Here is a 20,000-nt window from a genome sequence, read left to right on the forward strand (position 1 = left end):
ATACATGTCAAATTAAGATTTATGGTAATCATAATTTAAATCAATCCATCTTTACCATCAAAGCTAATTAGTATATTTGTACTTGGCATTCGATTAATGATAAATTTTGGCACATTCATATGTGTATCTGATATTCAAATAAGCAATATGATCTGATATAATAAAGTCTGAATTCTCTTACCGATCTCGGGATCCAATCCCCATGTGGAATTATTAAAATACAATAGCTTCTGACAGGCTGGGAATCGAACCCTGGTTAATGAAACTTGTAACTATATTGACTTACTACTTAGCCACGAAAAAAGAACAGTCAATGACAATTCTTCTTTACTTATACCTCTCAATTTAATTTTTTTTCTTAAAATGAAATCTACCCATTTTCACCATTGTAGCTAATTGGTGTGTTGTACTTGGCTTTCGATTAACACTAACTTTTGCACATTTAGACGTGTTATTGCCATATTAAGAAATGCCAAATAATTTGATACAATATTGTCTTCATTCTCTTACCGACCTCGTGATCAGAGCCCCGTCGGACCCACTCAAATTTAGTAGGTTCTTAGCGTCAGGGAGTCGAGCCCTGGACCAGGAAGCGATTACAACAGCGACTTACCTCTTAGCCAAGAAGAACGATAAAAGTCGATGACAAATCTTCTGTACTTATGCATGTTGACTTCAAGTATTTTTTTTTTTTTTTTAAGTTAGAATTTAAATCATCCATCTTCACCGTCGTAGCCATATGGTATATTTGTACTTAGCATTCAATTAATGATAAATTTTGCATATTAAGAAGTTTATTTATTCATATTCAAATTACCAATATAATTTGATACATTGATGTGAAAATAGAAGGTACATACTATTTTATTCTCTCTCTCTCTCTCTCTTTCTCTCTCTCTCTCTCTCTCTCTCTCTCTCTCTCTCTCTCTCTCTCTCTAAACAGTGATCATTAGGATGTAAGCATCTGAAGTATAAAATATATATTTTATTCTTTATTTAAATAAACATTTTACTGAAACTCTCTGTTTCCTGAGCCACCATATGGTATTATAGTCGGAGATTTATTACTCCATCAAGTAAATGGACTATTGTAATTCTTGTGTTTGTAGTCGAGTAGGACGTAATCCTCGTGTTAATCTCCATAGGTCAGTAGATGATTAAAATGCATTTATACATACAGTTTTCATGTAATTGAGGCAGTCAATGTCTAAAGTAGAAGATTTAAAAATATGTACACTCATAATACCGATGTTAAGATGTTTTTTAATGGCTTTATATCTACTCGTAAAGGAGGTAATATACTAGGTATTAGGAGTTAGTTGATATATATATATATATATATATATATATAAAAGAGAGAGAGAGAGAGAGAGAGAGAGAGAGAGAGAGAGAGAGACAGAGAGAGAGAGAGAGAGAGAGAGAGAGAGAGAGAGTCAAAATGCATAATTCCTTCAAGCACAGTTGAGTTACAAAAAGTTACAAGGATTTTGAATGTCACAAACGCTTTTCAGTCCATCAGAACACACTCCATTTCTTTTTCGGTGGAGCAATTTAGTTTAAGCTTTTAGAGAGTTCTTATGATCCTGTTTAACTTATTCTTGAACTCGTTTACTCTGTGACTATCTATCACCTGTTCTGGAAGTCTATTTTAAGTATATGCTATTTTGTATGTAAGGAAATCACCACATTGAAACGTGATGTATCTTTTCAATTCCTATTTTTATTCGATATTTGTAATGATTTGCGAAAATAGGTTTTTGTAGCATAGATTTGTTATCCCCTCAAGATTCTTGAATTAACTGTCTCCATAGTTGACAAGTTTGTAGCTCAAATAACTTCAAACTTTCCATCCTATATTTATATGCACAATGACTTAGTGTTATAGCTAGTTTTGGTTACCCTAGCTTGTACTGCTCTCAGTGTATCTACAGAATATCAAATTGAATACAAAGTGCCCAGAATTAGTCTCCGTATTCTAGAGAGAGTCTTACTCGTTATGTGTACAGCTGTTGTACATTGTTTTTCTTTTTCTTTATTTGAATTGTCGCTTCATATAATTATTCTTTTTCTTTTCAACTTTTATGCTCTGTTTGATGAACTTCAAATCTTTTCTAATAATATTGCCGAGATCTTTCTTCTGGCTCATACTTTCTATTTCTTTACATAGCAGTGAGTAATCTGTTTGTGGTTTATAATAACCTAAGTGCATAACCTAGCATTTCCCACTGTTGAAGGTGTTTTCCATTTTCCGGACCATTCAACCAACTTAATTAAATTAGATCCTCTCCCACGGCTTCTACGTTACCTGAGTTCGCAGAATATTTGCCCAGTTTATTATTATCGGTAAAGTTGGCTATTCTATTAGGTAATCCTAAATTCATGTCGTAAATGTAAATCACAACTAGTAAAGGGCCAAGGAATGATCCTTGTGGTACCCCGTTTGTAACCGTTGCCCATTTAGATGCTTCTCCATTGATTACAACTCTCTGCTCTCTGTATGTCAGCCAATCTTCGATCCATTCAGCTTGTTTGTTGATGATGCCTATTGCTCTTAATTTAATCGTTAATTTTCTATGAGGGTCTTCGTCAAAAGCCTTTTGAAAGTCAAGGTATATGATGTCTATTGCTCTGCTTTTATCATAAATGCTAAACATGTGGAAACACCCTAAGAGATTTGACACAGAATATCTTTTGTCTAAAACACTGTTGACTGTCGACTAGAGGATTTTCTTTTCATCATATTTTTTTATTATTAAACCTATTATTACTAAAAAGAATTGTACAAAACACAGAAGTAAGCCACACAGGACTGTAGTTATCAGATTCTTCTCTTGGTTCCTTCTTTTAGATTGGAAGAAGATTGTCATGTTTCCATCCTTGTGGAGCGCCTATATCGTTGGTTCTCTTTTGTAACATTTCGTAAAAGTGTGGGATTATCTCTTCTTCTAGTTCTATAATCTTCCTTTAATGAATATCATTCCATAGTTAATAACGTTAGGATATATGCATTCAACAGTTCACTTTTTGAAAATCATTCTCTATAAGGTTAGTCTCCGAATCTCTTAATAGGCTAATGTTGCTTTATATTGGTTTTATACTGTTTTCATTAGAAAATTAAAAATTTCTCGTTTTTACTTTACTAGCTAGACCGACCCTTCTCAATTCATTGATTTAGACATTTCAAACTAGTTTATCTACATTTCTTCCTAGATTATTGACCCATTCATTTATGTTTCTTTTCTCTGCTTCATATTGTATTGATTATTTCTATATTTAACCATTTGGGTTATGACGTTCTATCTGGTAATTTTTTGTTCTATCCTGTACACATTTCACCCTTTTTTGTATATATTTCTACAAAGGAGCCCCATTGTGTATCCATGTTCCTTGTTTTGTCGTATTCATTCAGTTGTATCAAAGAATATCTAATTCCTTCTTCGACGGAGGGTGAGAGAGTTACAAAGATTTAAAACGATTTTGGATATATATATATATATATATATATATATTTATATATATGCACACAGACACACACAGACACACACACACACACACACATATATATATATATATATATATACATACATGTATACACACACACACACACACACATATATATATATATATATATATAATATATATATATATATATATATATTTTTGGGCTCAAGCCATGTTGTCCTGATGGAATTTTCTATAGGGTAGTTTCCTAGGGTATATTACAACTACGGCGATATTCCCGGAGAATTTACATTAAGGTACCAGAATTCTAACTCCTGGAGCGAATATCCCTCCTGAAAGGGATATCGCGACATATCAGAGGACGTGTTCTTGACACGCCACATGGCAATCTGCATCCCGAACAGAGATTTCGTCTCGCAGGGGGCAATTGGCAAGAAACGAATTCGGGAAAGAAAAAGGGGGAGCCGCTCCCAAGGCTCCCTATCTCCCGATTCGTAAGCGTGCCTGGCACCAATCCTGGCGCCATCTGTATTCCTTTTTGCGTAGCTTAACAACCCGGTGTTTTTTCCTGTGTTTTCTCGCAAATCTTGCATTTATTCTACTTTTCATGGCTTCTCCGTCTTCGTCGGCCTCTGATAAGTTGAGTACCATGTCTTTTATGTATAAATGTAGGCTCTTGGTAAATTTTTGAGTGATTAATAGGATTAATCTTTGTTACAAGAGCCGTAGCCTACCAGAGGCTTCATGGACGCTGTCGCTCGCTAGGTATAAGTTTAGTTAGTCAGAGCGACATTCCCTGTTGTTTTGCTTTAATAAATTTTAGCTATTTAGCATTACATAGGATTTCCTTTCGTGCTTAGTATTATTTTGGCGAAGTATTCGCCAATCTGGCCTATGCAAGGCCATGTAGCCTAGTCGTTTGGTCCTAGTACTTCATGCATGATTTTGGTTTTTCTGAGTGTATTAAAATGTTATTGAAGCTTTAGGCTATGTTTTATACATTTAAGACTGTGTGGAATATTTCCAAGATAGTATACGAGTGAGTTTAGGTGATTTAGGTAATCGATTCTCTTGGTGCCTAGGCTAAGTTGCTTATGGAGCCTTAGTATACTTTCTCATACTCCCCGGTTGCTTTCTTTTCTTTGGAGAAGGTATGCAATCCCTTTCCCGCTGTTTAAGCACTGAGCTTATCCCTAAGTGTTTTTTTCTGAATTAATTTTCGATAAAACTATACTGGGGTGGTAATGTACCTTCCTGTTCCAGTAAGTATGGTTCAAAGAGGGACAGAACCACAGAGTTTTTTAGTCTGAGTCTGTGTTTGTCTGGCTTGGGGTAGAGTCTCCCTCGCTGGCCTGACACAGACAAAGGTGGCTTAGCCTCCTTTGGTCACTACCGAAAGTTTCTGTGGATATGATTCCTTCTTTTGTGATCTACCAGACTAGTCCTTGTTGCTGTCCTCGGGGGAGGATAAGTTTCTTTCCCTGGGAGTAGCAACACCGTCCTTGCTTTGGTGCTCTGGGAGCCGGCAAGTATTGCTGGCCTCCCCCCTGGATATCCCTTAGGCTAAGATAAGTTTCTTGGCTGCGGGTGATCCGTCACTAAAGCAAGGTTGGTAGGACCCTCTTTGTCCCTTCCCCCTCTATCTCCGTAATGGCCTAGCCATTACAGTACTGTACATCGTTCTACATCTGGACCTAGTATAGGTTAGGATGTGGAATTGACTCAGCCCCTTGCCGGCCGGCAGAGCTGCCGGCCGGCAAGGGTCTTATATTTTGAGTGCTGCCCGGACCTCCCTTGGTCCCTCATCCATGCCTGCCTGTAGAGCCAGACGGCATTGGTCAGGAAGCCTGAATTAGATTCTCCCCTTCCTTATATGCACTCTTTCGGATTGCCGGGCTTGGAGGTAGTGTACACTCTTATCCCGGCATCCATTCTATTTTTCTTCTAGTGCTTTACCCGACCCGGCTGCCGGCCTCATAGGCCGGCAGCCGGGCCGGTGTAGTACTCTGGTTCTTTTGCTGCCGGCTGGCATTGGTCTTGTACCTTTGCCGGCCGGCTAATGTCAGCCCTTGTCTGCCAGTCACCAAGAGTGTGGACGGCAGCTGGGTACTACCTTGTGTAGTTGCCGGCCGGCAGCTATTGCCGGCCGACATTGGCTGTTGCCGGCCGGCAGTTGCTGCCGGCCGGCACATGCATTTGAACCAGAGTTCTACCGCCTTATAGCTGTTAAGTAGTATACTTTAAAGCTAATTGGGGTGTGTGCCGGCCGGCACGTATCCTCCTATACTGTACTAGTATTCTTCAGTATAACATATACAGTAAGAAGAAAACTATGGTATGGGTTTTGGTACAGCACTGTGTGTTCTAACACTTTTGTGTTTTCTTGCACAGTCCTTTGCTGTTGCCCTACAGATAGGAAAGTGAGTTCTTTCCTGTCTATTATCCAGGATTTTAAAATCATTGCTTACGTGTGAGCTTCACCTGTTTCCTCTGGAAACCTTGCATTGGTTACTCTAGAAGAGATTAACCATTTGATTTTATTATATGGAAGGCTGCAACAATGGGTTGTGGTGGAAACACAAGTGTGTGTCTTTCCTTTCTGAATTGTTATGCTATACTATGCATATCCAGTGATACATAGTTCACTTGATACTCATGGAAATTTCTTCTCTTTACAGGAGGACCTTCTGAAGTGCGGAAATGTTTTCTGCAACGTCCGCAGCAAGAATCTCTGCGGACATGAGTTTTGTAGGAGACACGCAGCATGTGCTGTCTCCAAGGATGATCTCCAGTATTGGGACCCTCAGGTAAGTACTGTGTGCACTAACCTGATTACTGAGGCCTTTGATTCCCCTAGGACGGCAGAATCAAGGGATATAGCAAGGGAGAAGCTTCGTACCTGGGTAAGGAGCTTCCAAAAGAACACCTCTGGCCCTTATCTTCCAAGTGAGAAGATGAGGGCGTATCTTTTCCCTAAGGCATCAGCTGACGCTGTGATTCCCCAGCCTCAAAAGGAGATCCCCCAAAGTCAGATCCAGGTGGATGATGAAGTCGCGGTCGCGATGCAAGACATCCAGTTAGATGACAGGATGTCTGACGTGGACGAGCGTTTGGAAGAAGACCTCCTGGCAGAAGGCCAGGATGAAGTTCAAGCCCCGGACGTCGTAGAGGAAAAGGTCGACGAGGTGTCGGCTACTCCGGTTCAGATTCCGGAGCCTATTCCCTCAACATCGGCCGGTCTCCCAGTAGAGCAGGGACATGCCCTCTCTTCTATTGTTGGAATGATCCAACAAATGCAGAAGGAGAATCAGGAGAAGGCGGCTGCAATGGAACTGCGGATGCAGAGCCTTGCGGAATCACATGGGCCCCAGAAAAGGCTCAATGTGAAAGACCTTCCCTTGTGCTTAGATGCTAAACCATGTGTCCGGCTGAGGAAGGAACCAGCTTCAAAGGAGGAGAAAGAGCCGAAGGAGGTCATAGTGATGGACCATACTAAGGCTCAATCTCTGCTTTCATCGTCGTTGAAAGAGAGAGGCTTCTCTAACTCAAAAGTAACTGCATTGAGCAAGAAGCTCCCTTCCTTTGTGTCCTCTCCTGCTAGAGCCATCCCCTTTTTTACAGAAAGGGTTTGCGGCTGTACTAAAAGCAGTCGAGGCCGACAAGTCTTGCCCCTCCCTTACGTTCTCAGTTGGGAAGTTGGAGGCTGATATCGCCGGACGTCAGTTCGGCGAGGACCTCCCTAAGCTGTCTGACTTTCTCTTGCAGAGAGAGATCGAGACAAAAGAAAGACTGGCTGCCTCAATGTCTCTTCAGACTACTCTTGAGATGATGGCAAGTGACCCCAAGGTCCATGAAATGTTCATGGTGGTGGCCAAGACTCATCTGGCCACAGTGACGAAGGACCTTTATGGCTTCGTCAAGGCGAGGAGAGCTTGTAGGGAGTTCGTGTTCACCTCGGCTACGGTGAGGCACGAGCCAAGGAAACTAATCTCCTCCAATATTTGGGGCAAAGACCTTTTCCCTACCGATTTGGTCAAAGAAGTAGTTGATAAGGCCGCCTTGGAGAATAGAAACCTTCTCCAGAAGTGGGGCCTGGCTATCAAAAGAAAGTCTTCCCCGGATGAAGGTCCTCAACCAAAGAGGAAGACCATGAGGACTAGGCTACCGTCTCGGCCAGCCAAGCCTTTTAGACAGCAACAGCAACTGCAATTGCCATTGCCTCCAGTGCCCCAGATCGTGGCACAAACCCCGACCACTTTTCAATGGGTACCCCAGACCGTGTCGACACAGTCCACGGCATTCACCCCATCGTTCGAAGGGCAGTCTACTTCCTTTCGAGCAAAGCCTAGAGGGGCAGCCAGAGGCTCGTCTGGGCGCCCCTCAAGGGGAAGGGGATTCAGGGGTGGTCGTGGTCAGGGAGGCAAGACCTCGGGACGGCAGTCCAAGTGGGATGATACCGGTAGGAGGGAGACTTCAGAAATTTCGGGATCGGTGGACCTTCGATCCCTGGGCCCACAGCCTACTCAAGAATGGACTGGGCTGGAACTGGTACAGCACTCCACCCCCGGGCCTTCGGGTTTTCCAACACCCCACCCCCATTCTGGAGGAGTACGTTCAAGAACTGTTGGAGGAAAATGTGATCCGAAAGGTGAAGTCCATCAAATTCCAAGGGAGGCTGTTTTGTGTTCCCAAGAAAGACTCGGAAAAGCTCAGAGTCATTCTGGACTTGTCGCCACTCAACAAGTTCATAGCGTTTTACAAATTCAAGATGCTAACACTGCAACACATAAGGACCTTGCTGCCCAAGAGGGCATATTCCGTCTCTATAAACCTGTCAGACGCCTATTGGCACATTCCAATCAACCGTCGACTCTCCCCCTACCTAGGGTTCAGGCTACAACGAAGACTATACGCCTACAGAGCCATGCCATCAGGGCTAAACATAGCCCCAAGGATTTTTACAAAGCTTGCGAGCATAGCTCTCAAACAATTACGCCTAAAGGGAATTCAGGTAGTAGCCTACCTGGACGACTGGTTGGTGTAGGCAGCATCCGAGACAGAATGCTTGCAAGCTTCCAGTCAAGTGATCTAGTTCCTACAGTACCTAGGTTTCAAGATCAACAGAAAAAAGTCTCGACTTTCTCCATCTCAAAAGTTCCAGTGGCTGGGAATCCACTGGGACCTTTTGTCACACCGTTTCTCCATCCTGGCGAAGAAAAGGAAGGAGATAGCGGGTTCTGTCAAGAGACTTCTAGTTTCCGAAAGGATATCAAGACGCGAACAAGAGAGGGTACTGAGTTCTCTCCAGTTTGCTTCGGTGACAGACCCAGTGCTAAGAGCACAGCTAAAGGATGCAACCGGAGTTTGGAGAACTTATGCATTAATCGTGCGAAGAGATCTGAGAAGACCAGTTCCGCTTCGGCTACGTACTCTTCTCAGGCCTTGGTCCCAAGCCAGACATCTAAAGAAGTCGGTTCTTCTTCAGCCACCTCCCCCGTCGGTGACGATTCACTCAGGACGCCTTGATGGAGGGATGGGGAGGTCACTCTCATCGGAAAAGAGTTCAGGGGACTTGGTCCAAGCTATTCAAGACTGTTCACATAAACTTTCTAGAAGCTATGGCAGTGCTCCTTACCTTAAAGAAAGTTTCCCCCGCGTCACTCGATCCACATAAGGTTGGTGATAGACAGCGAGGTAGTTGTGAGATGCTTGAATCAACAAGGATCGAGGTCACCACCTCTCAACCTGGTGATGTTGGCCATCTTCCGATTTGCGGAAAAGAAGAAGTGGTACCTGTCGGCAGTTCACCTTCAAGGAGTCCGCAGTGTGACAGTGGACGCTCTCTCCAAGTTCACACCGATAGAGTTGGAATGATCCTTAGACGCAGGATCATTCTCCTTCCTTCTGAATCAAGTCCCAGAACTGCAGATAGACCTCTTTGCGACGAAAGACAACAAGAAGTTGCCCCTGTACGTGTCCCCGTACGAGGACCCCTTAGCGGAAGCAGTGGACGTGATGTCCCTCAACTGGAACAGAGGGTCCAGGATTTATCTGTTCCCTCCTCACAACCTTCTGTTGAGGGTCCTCAACAAACTGAGATCCTTCAAGGGGTTAGCGGCAATAGTAGCCCACAAGTGGCCGAACAGCGTGTGGTTCCCCCTAGCATTGGAACTACAGCTGAAGTTTGTACCGCTACCAGATCCAGTTTTGACCCAGCGAGTCCAGAAGTCGACTGTCTGCGCTTCATTACAGAAAACCCGACCCTGCAGCTTATGATTTTCTCTCCCTAGCGGTGAGAAAGCGTTTCGGGATTTCGAAAGCCACCATAGACTTCCTAGAGGAATATAAATGCAAATCTACTAGAAGGTAATATGAGTCATCTTGGAGAAAATGGGTGGCCTTTGTCAAGGCGAAGAATCCGCAGGAGATCTCGACAGACTTCTGCTTATCTTTCTTCATCCACCTCCATGGTCAAGGATTGGCAGCTAACACGATTTCAGCGTGTAAGTCTGCTTTGACAAGACCCATTCTATATGACTTCCAGGTCGACCTAGGTAACGAGTTCTTTAATAAAGTCCCGAAAGCCTGCGCTAGGCTCAGACCTTCATCACCTCCAAAGGCCATTTCATGGTCTTTAGACAAAGTTCTTCATTTCGCTTCTCTGTTGTGCAATGAAAAGTGTGCGTTAAAGGATTTGACACAAAAAGTTATTTTCCTATTTGCACTCGCGTCCGGGGCCAGAATTAGTGAGATTGTAGCCCTCTCGAGAGAGGCAGGTCGTGTTCAGTTCCTGGATGGGGGAGAACTGAACCTGTTTCCGGATCCTACGTTTCTCGCCAAGAATGAGTTACCCACCAACAGGTGGGGTCCCTGGAGAATCTGCCCTCTGAAAGAAGATGCATCTCTAGGTCCAGTAGAATGCCTAAAGGTCTATCTTCATAGAACTTCAGACTTCAAGGGTGGTCAACTATTCAGGGGAGAAACATCAGGCTCAAATTTATCTCTGAATTAACTCAGAGCGAAAATCACATATTTTATTTGCAGAGCGGATCCTGACAGTACACCCGCAGGTCACGATCCGAGGAAAGTTGACTCATCCTTAAATTTCTTTAATTGTATGGATTTTGAACATCTCCGTTCATACACTGGCTGGAAGTCGCGTCGTTAACCCTACTGTTTAACTCTGCGAGGAACAGTGGTTTTAATAGGGACGATTAATTCCAGGGTGAGTGTGTAGTTACATACCGTACTACAAACTAAGTGAGGGCACTGAGTTGCCCATGTAGACTGTTCCATTTCAAAAGGTGAAGCTAGCATAAGTGCAGACATGTGTGCCGAGCGTTTCTAACGCTAATGTCATTGATTTGTAATACAGACTTTTATGACTTTGATACCTCGATATCATAAAAGTGGCATTTAATGTGTTTTCTTTCAGATATCAAGTTCTGTTTACTATCATACTTATGCTTAAAGTTTTGGGTTATCCTCTTCTTATATATATATATATATATATATATATATATTTGTGGTTAACCTGTCTGTTTATTGTCTGTCAACGAACTTGTTCTTGAGAACCTTGCGTCTCCTTCACCTGTGTCAATTTATTGGTATAATTGAGCATTCATTCTATGTACCTTATCTGGGATAATTTTAATAGAATTGTTCCTTTATGCAAGCTATGTTGCATTGGTTAATCTTTCTATTAACGGGAGGACCCTGTCCCAGAAGGGGACGATGGCGGTTTTACTAGTTTCCTCCTATGCGGATTTAAACCTTTGTCCAATACAAGTATTGTGCGGAGAACTGGTCGATATTTCATATTGACGCAGTGGTTCTTTACAAACTATGCTTTACTTAATATAGGGCGAGACCATTATATTAGCTTGCCTGGTATTCATACATAGGTATATGTACTCTTCGAGACTTTTCCAGAGTCTAGTAGGACTCTTCCCTGTAGGGGTCAAGAAGCTCTAACATGGTTTATAGTTAGTTGAAAAGATGTATAACGGTAACATCTTAGGTCTCTAGGTCTAGTCGACTGGGAAAAATTACATCCGGGGAGTACGGCACGTTCTGAGAATCCACAGATACAGTAATGCTCTGGTATACTTCCATCAGGACGACATGGCTTGAGCCCAAAAAAACGGATTTTGAGCGAAGCGAGAAATCTATTTTTGGGTGAGATGGCCATATCGTCCTGATGGACCCGCCCTTGCCTTTCTAAGAAAGGGCTGTAGGACCCCTCCCTACATACAGTATCTGTAGCACCTCGTGTAGGCAACAAGGAATACAGATGGCGCCAGGATTGGCGCCAGGCACGCATACGAATCGGGAGATAGGGAGCCTTGGGAGCGGCTCCCCCCTTTTTCTTTCCCGAATTCGTTTCTTGCCAATTGCCCCCTGTGAGACGAAATCTCTGTTCGGGATACAGATTGCCATGTGGCGTGTCAAGAATACGTCCTCTGATATGTCGCGATATCCCTTTCAGGAGGGATATTCGCTCCAGGAGTGAGAATTCTGGTACCTTAAGATAAATTCTCTGGGAATATCGCTTGTAGTTGTAATATACCCTAGGAAGCTACTCTATAGGAACCTCCATCAGGACGACATGGCTTGAGCCCAAAAAAAAAAAATATATATATATAAATATATATATATATATATATATATATATATATATATATATATTATAAATATATATATATATATAATACATATATATTTGAATATATTCAGGATATATACTATATATGTAAATATGTATATATATATATATAATATTATATATATATATATATATATAGATATATATATATATATATATATATATATATATATATATATTATATATATATATATATATACACATATATATTTATATATATATATATATATATATATATATATATATATATATATATATATATATATATATCTATTTATAAATATATATATTTATATATATATATATATATATATATATATATATATATATATATATATATATATATATATATATATATATTAATATATATATATATATACATACTTATATATATATATATAAATATATATATATATATATATATATATATATATATATATATATTATAATATATTATATATATTATATATAAATATATATTTATATGTATATATGTATATATTTATATATTTATTTATATTACACTTATATACATATATATATATATATATATATATATATAATATATATATATATATATATATATATATATATATATATATATTATATATATATGTATTTATATATAAATATGTATATATATATATATTTAATTGAATACATATATATATATATATATATATATATATATATATATATATATATATATATAACTATATATATAATATATATATATATATATATATATATATATATATATATATATATATATATATAAATGTAATATGTATACATAAATATATATATATATATATATATATATATATATATATATATATATATATATATATATATATATAACGGATTTTGAGCGAAGCGAAAAATCTATTTTTTGGGTGAGATGGCCATGTCGTCCTGATGGAAGTTCCTATAGGGTAGCTTCCTAGGGTATATTACAACTACGGCGATATTCCCAGAGAATTTACCTTAAGGTACCAGAATTCTAACTCCTGGAGCGAGTATCCCTCGTGAAAGGGATATCGCGACATATCAGAGGACGAATTCTAGACACGTCACATGGCAATCTACGACCTGAACAGAGATTCGTCTCGTAGGAGGGGAGATTGACGAGATACGAATTCGGGAAAGAAAAAAGGGGAGCCGCTCCCAAGGCTTCCCTATCCCCCGATTCGTATGCGTGCCTGGCGCCAATCCTGGCGCCATCTGTATTCCTTTTAGCGTACACGAGGTGCTACAGATTACTGTATGTAGGGAGGGGTCCTACAGCCCTTTCTTAGAAAGGCAAGGGCGGGGTCCATCAGGACGACATGGCCATCTCACCCAAAAATAGATTTTTCGCTTCGCTCAAAATCCGTTTTTTGGGCTCAAGCCATGTCGTCCTGATGGAAGTGTACCAGAGCATTACTGTATCTGTTGATTCTCAGAACGTGCCGTACTCCCCGAGGTAATTTTTTTCCACGGTCGACTAGACCTAGAGACCTAAGATGTTACCGTTATACATCTTTTCAACTAACTATAAACTATGTTAGAGCTTCCTGCCCCCTACAGGGAAGAGTCCTACTAGACTCTGGAAAAGTCTCGAAGAGTACATATATCTATGTACGAATACCAGGCAAGCTAATATAGTGGTCTCGCCCTATATTAAGTAAAGCATAGTTTGTAAAAGGACCACTGCGTCAATATGAAATATCGACCAGTTTTCCGCACAATACTTGTATTGGACAAAGGTTTTATATCCGCATAGGAGGAAAACCAATGCAACATAGCTTGCATAAAGGAACAATTCTATTAGAATTATCCCAGATAAGGTACATAGAATGAATGCTCAATTATACCAGTAAATTGACACAGGTGAAGGAGACGCAAGGTTCTCAAGAACCAGATTATTGACAGGCAATAAATAGACAGGTTAACCACAATTATAATATATATATATATATATATATATATATATATATATATATATATATATATATATATATATATATATATATATATATATATATATATATATATATATACATATATATATATATATATATATATATATATATAATATATATATATATATATATATATTATATATATATATATATATATATATATATATATATATATATATATATATAAGAAGAGGATAACCCAAAACTTTAAGCATAAGTATGATAGTAAACAGGGCTTGTTTGTCTGAAAGAAAAACATTAGATGCCACTTTTAAGATACCGAGGTATCAAAGTCATAAAAGCCTGTATTACAAATCAATGACATTAGCGTTAGAAACGCTCGGCACACATGTCTGCACTTATGCTAGGTTCACCTTCGGAAATGGAACAGTGTGGATGGGCAACACAGTGCCCTCACTTAGTTTGTAGTACAGTATGTAACTACACACTCACCCTGGAATTAATCGTCCCAATTAAGACCACTGTTCCTCGCAGAGTTAAACAGTAGGGTTAACACCGCGACCCCACTGCTGACCACAGATCTCTTTTTAGTTCCTCTACTTGCTTCGCATAGTGGCGAAAGAACACTCTGGAAGACTTCCAGCCAGTGTATGAATGGAGATGTTCAAAATCCATGTAATTAAAGAAATTTAAGAATGAGGCAACTTTCCTCGGATCATGACCTGCGGGGTGTATTGTCAGGATCCGCTCTCTGCGAATAAAATATGTGATTTTCGCTCTGAGTTGATTCAGAGATAAATTTTGAGCCTGATGTTTCTCCCCTGAATAGTTGACCACCCTTGAAGTCTGAAGTTCTATGAAGATAGACCTTTAGGCATTCTACTGGACATAGAGATGCATCTTCTTTCAGAGGGCAGATTCTCCAGGGACCCCACCTGTTGGTGGGTAACTCATTCTTGGCGAGAAACGTAGGATCCGGAAAACAGGTTCAGTTCTTCCCCATCCAGGAACTGAACACGAACCTGCCTCTCTCGAGAGGCTACAATCTTACTAACCCTGGCCCCCGGACGCGAGTGCAAATTAGGAAAATAACTTTTGTGTCAAATCCTTTAACGACACATTCTTCATTGCTCAACAGAGAAGCGAAATGAAGAACTTGTCCTAAAGACCATGAAATGGGCTTTGGAGGTGCTGAAGGTCTGAGCCTAGCACAGGCTTCGGGACTTTATTAAAGATCTCGTTACCTAGGTCGACCTGGAAGGCATATAGAATGGGTCCTTGTCAAAGCAGACTTACACGCTGAAATCGTGTTCGCTGCCAACCCTTGACCATGGAGGTGGGGAAAAAAGATAAGCAGAAGTCTGTCAAGATCTCCTGCGGAATCTTCGCCTTGACAAGAGCCCACCCATTTTCTCCAAGATGACTCATATTGCCTTCTAGTAGATTTGCATTTATATTCCTCAATGAAGTCTATACTGGCTTTCGAAATCCCGAAACGCTTTCTCACCGCTAGGGAGAGAAAATCATGAACTGCAGGGTCCGGGTTTTCTGTAATGAAGCGCAGACAGTTTGACTTCTGGACTCGCTGGGTCAGAACTGGAATCTGGTAGTGGTACAAACTTCAGCTACAGTTCCAATGCCAGGAGGAACCACACGCTGTTCGGCCCACTTGTGGGCCACTATTGCCGCTACCCTTTGAAGGATCTCAGTTTGTTGAGGACCCTCAACAGAAGGTTGTGAGGAGGGAACAGATAATTCTTGGACCATCTGTTCCAGTCGAGGGACATCGCGTCCACTGCTTCCGCTAAGGGGTCCTCGTACGGGGCACGTACAGGGGCAACTTCTTGTTGTCTTTCGTCGCAAAGAGGTCTATCTGCAGTTCTGGGACTGATTCAGAATGAAGGAGAATGATCCTGCGTCTAAGGGACCATTCCTGACTCTATCGGTGTGAACCTGGATAGAGCGTCCGCTGTCACATTGCGGACTCCTTGAAGGTGAACTGCCGACAGGTACCACTTCTTCTTTTCCGCCAATCGGAAGACGGCCAACATCACCTGGTTGAGAGGTGGTGACCTAGATCCTTGTCGATTCAAGTATCTTACAACTACCTCGCTGTCTATTACAACTTTATGTGGAACGAATGACGCGGGGAGACTTTCTTTAAGGTAAGGAGCACTGCCCTAGCTTCTAGAAAGTTTTATGAGAAATGTCTTGAATAGCCTGGACCAAGTCCCCTGGACTTTTTTCCGATGAGAGTGACCTCCCCATCCCTCCTTTGAGGCGGTCTGAGTGAATCGTCACCGACGGGGGAGGGTGGCTGAAGAAGAACCTGACTTCTTTAGATGTCTGGCTTGGGACCAAGGCCTGAGAAGAGTACTTAGCCGAAGCGGCTGGTCTTCTCAGATCTCTTCACGCGTTTGATGCATAACTTCTCCAAACTCCGATTGCATCCTTTAGCTGTGCTCTTAGCACTGGGGTCTGTCACCGAAGCAAACTGGAGAGAGCGCAGTACTCTCTCCTGCTCGTGTCTTGATATCCTTTTCGGAATCTTGAAGTCTCTTGACAGAACCCGCTATCTCCTTCCTTTTCTTCGCTGGGGTGGAGAAACGGTGTAGTGACAAAAGGTCCCAGTGGATCTTAGCCACTGGAACTTTTGAGATGGAGAAAGTCGAGACTTTTTCTGTTGATCTTGAAGCCTAGGTACTCTAGGAACTGGATCACTGACTGGAAGCTTGCAAGCATTCTGTCTCGGATGCTGCCCACACCAACCAGTCGTCCAGGTAGGCTACTACCTGAATTCCCTTTAGGCGAAATTGTTTGAGAGCTACGCTCGCAAGCTTCGTAAAAATCCTTGGGGCTATGTTTAGCCCGAATGGCATGGCTCCGAAGGCGTATAGGTCTTCGCTGTAGCCTGAACCCTAGGTAGGGGGAGAGTCGATGGCTAATTGGAATGTGCCAGTAGGCATCTGACAAGTCTATAGAGACGGAATATGCCCTCTTGGGCAGTAAGGTCCTTATGTGTTGCAGTGTTAGCATTTTGAATTTGCAATTCACTATGAACTTGTTAAGTGGCGACAAGTCCAGAATGACTCTGAGCTTTTTCCGAGTCTTTCTTGGGAACACAAAACAGCCTCCCTTAGAAATTGATGGGCTTCACCCCTTTTTCCTCCAACCGTTCTTGAACGTACTCCTCCATAACGGGGTTGGAGTGTTGGAAAAACCGAAGGTACGGGGGTGGAGTGCTGTACCAGCTCCCGCACAATCCATTCTTGAGTAGGCTGTGGGCCCAGGGATCGAAGGTCCACCGATCCCGAAATTTCTGAAGTCTCCCTCCTACCGGTATCACCTCACTTGGACTGCCGTCCTGAGGTCTTGCCTTCCTGACCACGACCACCCCTGAATCCCCTTCCCCTTGAGGGGCGTCTAGACGAGCCTCTGGCTGCTCCTCTAGGCTTTGCTCGGAAGGAAGTAGACTGCCCTTCCGAACGCTGGGGTGAATGCCGTGGACTGTGTCGACACGGCCTGGGGTACCCACTGAAAGGTGGTCGGGGTTTGTGCCACGATCTGGGGCACTGGGGCAATGGCAATTGCAGTTGCTGTTGCTGTCTAAGAGGCTTGGCTGGCCGAGACGGTAGCCTAGTCCTCATAGTCTTCCTCTTTGGTTGAGGACCCTCATCCGGGGAAGACTTTCTTTTCATAGCCAGGTCCCACTTCTGGAGAAGGTTTCTATTCTCCAAGGTGGCTTTAATCAAAAACTTCTTTGACCAAGTCGGTAGGGAAAAAGGTCTTTTCCCCCCAAATGTTGGAGGAGATTAGTTTCTTTAGCTCGTGCCTCACTGTAGCCGAGGTAAACACGAACTCCCTACAAGCTCTCCTTGCCTTGACGAAGCCATAAAGGTCCTTCGTCACTGTGGCCAGATGAGGCTTGGCCACTATCATGAACATTTCATGGACCTTGGGGTCACTTGCCCATCGTCTCGAGAGTAGTCTGAAGAGACAGTGAGGCAGTCAGTCTTTCTTTTGTATCGAACTCACTTCGCAAAAGAAAGTCAGACAGCTTAGGGAGGTCCTTGCCGAACTGACGTCCGGCAATATCAGCCTCCAACTTTCCCACTTAGAACGTAAGATGGACGTCCTTCCAATCTTTTGTGGTCCATAGGCAGGGCCAGCGACAAGGGTTTACACTCCTCTAGGGAGGGGCAAGACTTGCCGGCCTCGATTGCTTTTAGTACAGCCAGAAACCCTTTCTGTAAAAGGGGGAAGGCTCTAGTAGGCGAGGACACAAAGGAAGGGAGCTTCCTATTCAATGCAGCTACCTTTGAGTTAGAGAAGCCCCTCTCTTTCATCGAAGATGAAAGTAGAGCTTGAGCCTTAGCATGGTCATCACTATGACCTCCTTCGGCTCTGCCTCCTCCTTTGAAGCTGGTTCCTTCCTCAGCCGGACATAACAGTCCGGATATGGTGCCTTGCTGGGCCAGAATTCCACCCTCCAGGGGAACTGAGCCCAGCATATCCGAGATGACGATCTTTCCAGTCGTCATCGACATGTGCTCAGCATACCTCCATGGGTTAGCATCCGAGCACAAAGGAAGATCTTTCACATTGAGCTTTTCTGGGGCCCATGTGATTCTGCAAGGCACTGCATTCGCAGTTCCATTGCAGCCCCGCCCTTCTCCTGATTCTCCTTCTGCATTTGTTGGATCATTCCAACAATAGAAGAGAGGGCCTGTCCCAGCTCTACTGGGAGACCGGCCGATGTAGAGGGGCTTGAACTTCATCCTGGGCTTCTGCAAGGAGGTCTTCCTCCTGACACCCGTCCACATCAGATATCCTGTCATTTAGCTGGATGTCTTGCATCGCGACCGCGACTTCAGCATCCACCTGGATCTGAACTTAGGGGATCTCCTCTTAAGGCTGGGGAATCACTGCATCAGCTGATGCCTTAGGGAAAAGATACGCCCTCATCTTCTCACTTGGAAGATAAGGGCCAGAAGTGTACTTTTGGAAGCCCCTTACCCAGGTACGAAGCTTCTTCCTAGCTATTTAAATGTCTCATTAATCAGGTTAGTGCACACAGTACATACCTGAAGGGTCCCAATACCGGAGATCATCCTTGGAGACAGCGTATGCTGCGTGTCTCCTACAAAACTCATGTCCGCAGAGGTTCTTGCTGCTGACATTGCAGAAAGCACTTCCCCACTTCGGAGTGTCCTTCTGTAAAGAGAAGAAATATCCATGAGTATCAAGTGAACTATGTATCACTGGATATGCATAGTATAGCATAACAATTCAGAAATTAAAGACACACACTTGTGTTTCCCTCACAACCCATTGCTGCAGCCTTCCAGATAATAAAATCAAAATGGTTTATCTCTACTAGAGTAACCAATGCAAAGTTTCCAGAGGAAAACAGGTGGAGCTCACACCTAGGCAATGATTTTAAAATCCGGGATAATAGACAGGGAAGAACTCCTGCTTCTTGTCTGAAGGCAACAGCAAAGGGCCGTGCAAGAAAACACAATAGTGTTAGAAGATACAGTGCTGTACCTAAACTTTTACTATAGTTTTCTTCTTACTGTATATGCTATACAGAAGAATACTAGTACAGTATAGGAGGATGTGTGCCGGCCTGCCTTTGCCGGCCGGCACACACCACAATTAGCTTTAAAGTATACTACTTAACAGCTATAGGGCGGCAGCCCTCTGGTTCAAATGCCTGTGCCGGCGGCAGCAGCTGCCGGCCAGCAACAGCCATTGTTGGCCGGCAATGATTGCCGGCCAGCAACTACACAAGGTAGTACCCAGCTGCCGGCCACACTCTTGGTGGCCGGCAGACAAGGACTGACATAAGCCGGCCGGCAAAGGTACAAGACCGATGCCAGCCGGCAGCAAAAGAACCAGAAGACTACACCTGCCCGGCTGCCGGCCTCATAGGCCGGCAGCCGGGA

The sequence above is a fragment of the Palaemon carinicauda genome, unplaced genomic scaffold (genome assembly GCF_036898095.1).
Source record: "Palaemon carinicauda isolate YSFRI2023 unplaced genomic scaffold, ASM3689809v2 scaffold1715, whole genome shotgun sequence".
In the NCBI taxonomy this organism is placed as follows: Eukaryota; Metazoa; Arthropoda; class Malacostraca; order Decapoda; family Palaemonidae; genus Palaemon; species Palaemon carinicauda.